The 6,090-nt window shown below is 41.5% G+C and overlaps 1 pseudogene; it reads right to left on the bottom strand.

The window, feature by feature from the left end:
• Positions 1–4,208: 4,208 nt before the first annotated feature.
• On the bottom strand, positions 4,209–4,573 carry LOC121158451 (annotated as a pseudogene).
• Positions 4,574–6,090: the final 1,517 nt, after the last annotated feature.

Raw genomic sequence — 6,090 nt, 5'->3', positions numbered from 1 at the left:
TGGGGTTGAAACCCAGCCTAGTCCGTCCCACATCTACCCTGGTCCTCCAGAACACCAGAAGGTGCAGCAGTCTGACCCGGCCCAATGCGTCAAGTCCCAGTCCACACTTGTGCCAAAGGAGGCTACAACTGTATCCCACCCAGAATATAGCCCCATTCTAGCCTGTGTTCCCCTTGGTGGGAACCTCCACCCAGCCAGAGTTTTCCCCCTGCTACCCAACCGGGCCTGTTCCCAGCCAGTGTTAAGCATGCCAGTGGTTGCTCTGGCTCAGCTCCGCACAGCCTGTCGCCTGTCACAACCCCTGCCTTAGACACTGTGGCTCATCATCCTTGGCTCACACAGACCAATTGTTGCAAGAACCTCGCTGGGCATATCTTGTGGTCCATCCTGGTTTCTTTTTTAACTTGTGGGCTAAGGTTTGCACAGTACTGCCTGGGGTGCCTGATCCATCACCTTTCCATACACTGATGAACAATTGGAGCTACTTTGCCCAGCTTGTCTGATCCCCAGGTCTGGACCTCCTGTTCACCAGTGGGAGCTATGGCTCACCAGGGGGAATTTCCCAAGTTTCTCCCCTTTATCCCCTCCCAAACCAAATTCTCACACATGCCATTGGGTTTTAGGCCAGTGCTCGGCACAGACTGGCCTTCCTTTTGGCCTTGCATGGGTTGGTGAACGTAGCAACCCGGCCCACCCCGCACCCTATTCAGGATGGACATTGAGGTGCTGCTGCCTTGACCTGTCCAGACTGTTGAGGGTTCCTTTATCTGTGGTTGATGGTAAGCTCCTTTGTCTCATCCAGCTTAGACTGTCACCACCCCCACTCATAAACCATCCAGTGGGGTAAGAATTTCCACAGGGTGTAGCCCACCCCCCTGCACATGTGTTTGTATGTTTATGAAAAATATTAAACTGTACATTTCCTCTGATTTAGTTTATTCGTTCACATGGGATAGTTACATTTCTATGAAAATGAGCTTAATAAACTATTCTAATAGTATGAAAAATGCTTACACCCTAAGAATCTTTTAAAATGAGGTCACGATTCTGTATAGGGCACCAAAAACTTGCTAATGTACTAAAGCTAAAACATATCAAGTATCTTCAGAATTCGTGTGGTGGAAATATGGACAATTTTCTCCCTTTTTCTGCTTTTTCTTATTTTCCAAGTTTTCACTAATGACAGCTATGGCATTTATTTGACATTATAATAATCAAAAGAAAAAACGTATTAATGAGAAAGAAAAAGTACCAGGTAGGTTTTAAAGTCCAGAATATGGAAGCCATGGGGCCTTGTTGTGATGAGAACATTGCACAGTTGAATTGTCTGCAATGTGCAGAGTATTTCTTCCAAGCAAGGGTTAACTAGTTTTCATCAGTCTCCACAGATTCTCCACAAGAGTCAAAAAGAAATCAGATCTCCCACAAAGGTAATGTTTGGACAAAGGAAGGGCTAGATGTGATTCTTTGATGCTCAAGTTACATTCTGCAGCACTAAATGTCAGATGGGGAAGACATGATTCTGGTAGCAACAATGCTGACAAACAGATACTGACATTTTGAAAGTACCTGCTATCGGCCAGGCACTACTCTAGAATGTTTTACAGGTTTAAAATCCTAACTTCCAATATGCTGTGTGGTAGTTACAATTATCATCTGCTTGTTTGAGATGAAGAAATTGAAATCCTAGGAAGTAATTTGCTAAATGTCACACATCTAGTACGTGATGAATGTCCCAGATATCTTGTCTCAGAGCCCATGCTCTCTTCAGGGGACACAGATCTAATTACTAATTTATGATCCAGATCCTTCTCAGTTAGGGCAGTGATAAACGTCTCTGATGTTTTCTCTGCCATTTGCTTAATTAAGGAGTGTTTGTGTGAAACATTTTTTAATACTTTGAGTCCTCACAGCAGTTAAAACAAAATTCCTCATGTAAGTCTTTGCTTCAAAGAAGATTCTATTAAGAGGATGAAAAGTAAAGATGAAGTCTGGAGAAAAAATATTTGCAAGTCATATATCTGACAAAATATTTGTATCTAGAAAATCCAAAGAATTTTCTAAATATGTCAGCAGAAAAAGAAATAATAGCCAGGTTAGAAAATGAGTGAAAGATATGAACATTTTACCCAAGATAATATGTCTATGGCAAATAGTTGTAGTATTTGCATTATTGACAATAAGTAAAATAGAGTTTAAAATCACAGCAGCAAAATCTGCTTTAATAGACACCCTGAAATTCTATACTGAGTAAACATTTGAAGAAATTGAGAAGTGCTGCAGTTGTAAGCAACCGCCAAGGTTGCCTTGTACTTAGGCAAGTGTTACACTGCTGGGAGAAAAGCAGCCAATAGTTGGTGGGTATTCTAGGCCTGGTTAATGTCAAATTTGTGTTAACTATACCAGTGTTCTAGCATACTTGACTATTCCATGTGTTTTTTTTTTTATGGGGAAGCTTGGAAATTCCAGGTTGGGACACATCACCCCAGCCCCCAAGCAAAGGGGCTGCAGATTGCCCCTGAGGAATAGGACCTGGGGACTTACTGGAGAGGGAGAGGCTAGGGCATGTTTGACAGGAGAGGAATGACTTTTAGGGTCTTCCATGGACCAGTCCACCACACTTGTAAGTAGGCAAGGGAGCTAAAATGCAGTGGTTTGTAGACAGGAAGAGAAGGAACTGGAAGACATGTCTCGGTCAAGTCAAGGCACTCTTCCATATGGGAGACTTGGCTAAGTTAAATAGCATCATCTACCACTAACTGGTGCACAGAAAAGCTGGGGCTGGTGGGCATGCCTGGCTGGACTAAGTTGCAGTACCCACCCATGAGTATTAGAGAATAGGGTGGGCCAGGTCAGACTGGGTCACAGCACTCACCAGAAAGTGAGAGAACCAGATCTGGGAGGTAGAATGTATAGGGCAATTGTGGGCTCACCTCTGTGGGACTGCAGAACCTACTGGTTTACGGAGAGAGCTGAGAGTGGTGACAGACGAAGCCAGGCTAGATCACAGAATTCACCTGATAGGAACACATCTGACACTCATGGAACCCTGGGCTTGGAGGAGGCTGAGCTGGGCCAAGCTGCAGCACCTGTCAGAACTTGCAAAGGCCAGGACTGAGGGCAAACTACGCCAAGCAGGGTCACTGCATCTGCCATCACTGTGACTCATGACTGGAAGCAGGCCTGGTAGGGTAACTTGGGGAACATCCCTACCAGGCTATAGCTCCTGCTGGGGAACATCGGAGCTGAGGCTGGAGGCAGGTCAGGAGAGGCTGTTACAAAAATCAGCATTTGTGTGGACCAGGTATGGGGACAGGGTGGACTAGATCAGGCCACAGAACCTGTTGGCATGCATGTGAGCCAGGTTAGGTTGTGGACCACATCTGGCTGGGCTAGGCTACACATCTATCAGCAGGAGCACATGCTTGCACAAATGAGAGTCAGGCCAGGGTGCAGGACAGGCTCAGTGGGTCCACACAATATCCAACAGTTCACATAAGGGCTGGAGGTAGGCCAGGCCAAGCTAGACTGCTGCACTTGCTGGTGTGCATGAGAGCCAGAATGGGTGTTTGAGACCATGAGTCACATTTTGGCATTCATAGCAAAAAGGTGACCACATATGCAATCAACATTTTCAACACGAAATGATATACGAGTGCATGCTAGTGAGGACTTCGAAACATTCATGAAAAATGTGTATTATGAAAAAACTGTGCATGGATGTCAATTTTATATCAAAATAAATTTAACCCTTAATTCCATTTTCCATGGATATTTTGAGATATATATAATGTCTAACACAAACATCTTGTCTAACCTTTACTTTCTATTGCATGCTCATTCATATTTTGAATAACTGAAATGTACATAAACTTCTCCTTTTATGATAGGTCAGGACATTATGTTGACTATGCAAAAAGAAAACAGATGCAAAAAAGTGCTGAGTGGTACCCTTCCCTGAAATTATAAGACTACGCATATGTGTGTATATATCTAAAATCCTTTCTTCACATTCCATCGTTTGGGCTATATTTCATTCTTATATCTGTCCCTCCTATTTTATCTTGTTTGAAAACCAAACACTTAAGTCAACCCTCCTTTTTCACCAGGCTCAACCTCTGGAAGCCAAATGTCAACAAGATATTTTCCTAAATTTCTTTGGAATTGATCTCTTTTCAATTAAGGTTCACTGTTGCAATTCCATTTCTTCATGGGTCCAGCATATGAGACTTGAATTACTCTGCTGCAGCTTTCTCTTCTTCAGTTAGCGGTGACAGCTCCAGGTCTGTTTGCTTTTATAGTTGTTGTATGGTGGTCATAGTCTTATTCATTGTAGCACAAATGCAGTTTTGTTCTCTTTCTGCTCAGTAGCAAGAGGCTTAAAGCATGCAAACAAAGTTTGATATTGAGACTTGATTGCTGACATTTCCTTTAAGAGTGTTACTAGATTTTTCTCTCCTGTCGACTCAGGATGATTGGCCTTGATTTCATATTCCAGCCTGTACTGAATGTAATCCAGGTTGGAGTCAGCTTTCTGGAACATCAGTTCCAGCTTATGGACCTCTGCCTCCATGTTCAATAGTTGAGATTCCTCAGTAAGTCTTTTTTTTTTTTTTAAATAATCTGTGAAATGACACTGTGGTGTGTCTGAGTTTCATTTTCACCTCACAATTGTCACTGCATGCCAGAAAAGTGCAGAATCAAAAACTCTAATGGGCTAAGACAGAACCAAAGGGAAAAAATCCCCAGGACGTGTTTGTTCTCAAAGTGAATAAAACACAAAAGAGATATCTTAGCAAGAGAGAAATGTCAATCAGTAATGTCCTTCTCTATACTGGTCAAACATCATGTACAAATTTTGACTGTGTCTGCACCTCTGGTAACAAAGTTGGAGTTGGGAGCATATATTTACAAATTTATGAGATGGAAAGAAGTTACCCCTTCATCACTATAGTACAGTGGCAGTAAAGTGGGAAGCTAGAACTTTGATTACCTCCGAATGCACAGAGGTACCCAACACCAGCTTGCCCTCAAGGTAGCAGTTAAGACCATAACAGGACTGTCAATGAACCATTATTCCACTCTTGGTAATCCTAGTGTTAGGCTAAACACCTGATCATCACAAAGGATTTTTCCTGGGATGTCAGTTGCTGCTAAGTGGAATATTTAAGCATTCACTGCTACCTGAAGTAATGAGGTATTGTCCCCTTCTTTTCCTACTGGCACAATGTCAGAGAGGACCTCTTAAAATAAGTGACTTGATTTATACCCAGTGTTTCATCACATGGTAACAAAAATCTCCAGATGTATTATAAAATCACTTGTTATATAAAGCACATGAAAATATCACCTCAAATGAGAAAAGACAATCAAAGCTGACAACACCAAGATGATACAGATGAATATGAGAAGGATTTTAAAGCAGTCATTATATATATATAAAAAAAAAGAATTTCAGCAAGTGTAAAGTAATCAAGACAAATAGTTTCAGCAAAGAAATAGAATTTGTCAAGAAAAAGTGTAAAAGAACCAAATATAAATGTTATATTTGGTTATTTTTATTTATATAAATGTTATTTATATAAATGTTATAAATGTTAGAGCTGAAAACTAGAACAACTGAAAATTTTAAAGTCAGTGACTAGGCTTGCCAGGATAAAAGGATAGGACAGAGAAAAGAATGGAAAAATTGAAAATGGGCTATAAAATGAATAGAGCTCCAAACCTTGGTAGGAAGTATAATGTAAGATCTAACACTTGTACCATCAGAATCTAGTAGAAACACAAGAGTGGGTTGGGAAAAGTATTTCTTAAAAATGAATGGAATTTCCCCATGCTTGGTCAAGGACATACGCCTACAGATTTCCATGTATATATTTGTGTATGTGTGTGTTTATATGAAACACTGATGAAGAGAAAGGGAAACATAAATGGAGTAACAGAAGCAGAAACAGGGAGAGGTACCTTCTATCCACTGAGTCACTCTTCAAGTGATTAAAGAGCCAAATTTGGGCCATATCAAAGACAAGAGCCAGGTACCCCATGTTTCAGGAGCTCACATCTCTGGCCATCTTCCATTATCAACTCAGG

The sequence above is a fragment of the Ochotona curzoniae genome, unplaced genomic scaffold (genome assembly GCF_017591425.1).
Source record: "Ochotona curzoniae isolate NIBS_2020 unplaced genomic scaffold, NIBS_Ocur_1.0 contig_3819, whole genome shotgun sequence".
Classification (NCBI taxonomy): Eukaryota; Metazoa; Chordata; class Mammalia; order Lagomorpha; family Ochotonidae; genus Ochotona; species Ochotona curzoniae.
Note: the sequence above shows the minus strand (reverse complement) of the source record. Positions and strands in the feature narration are given on the sequence as shown.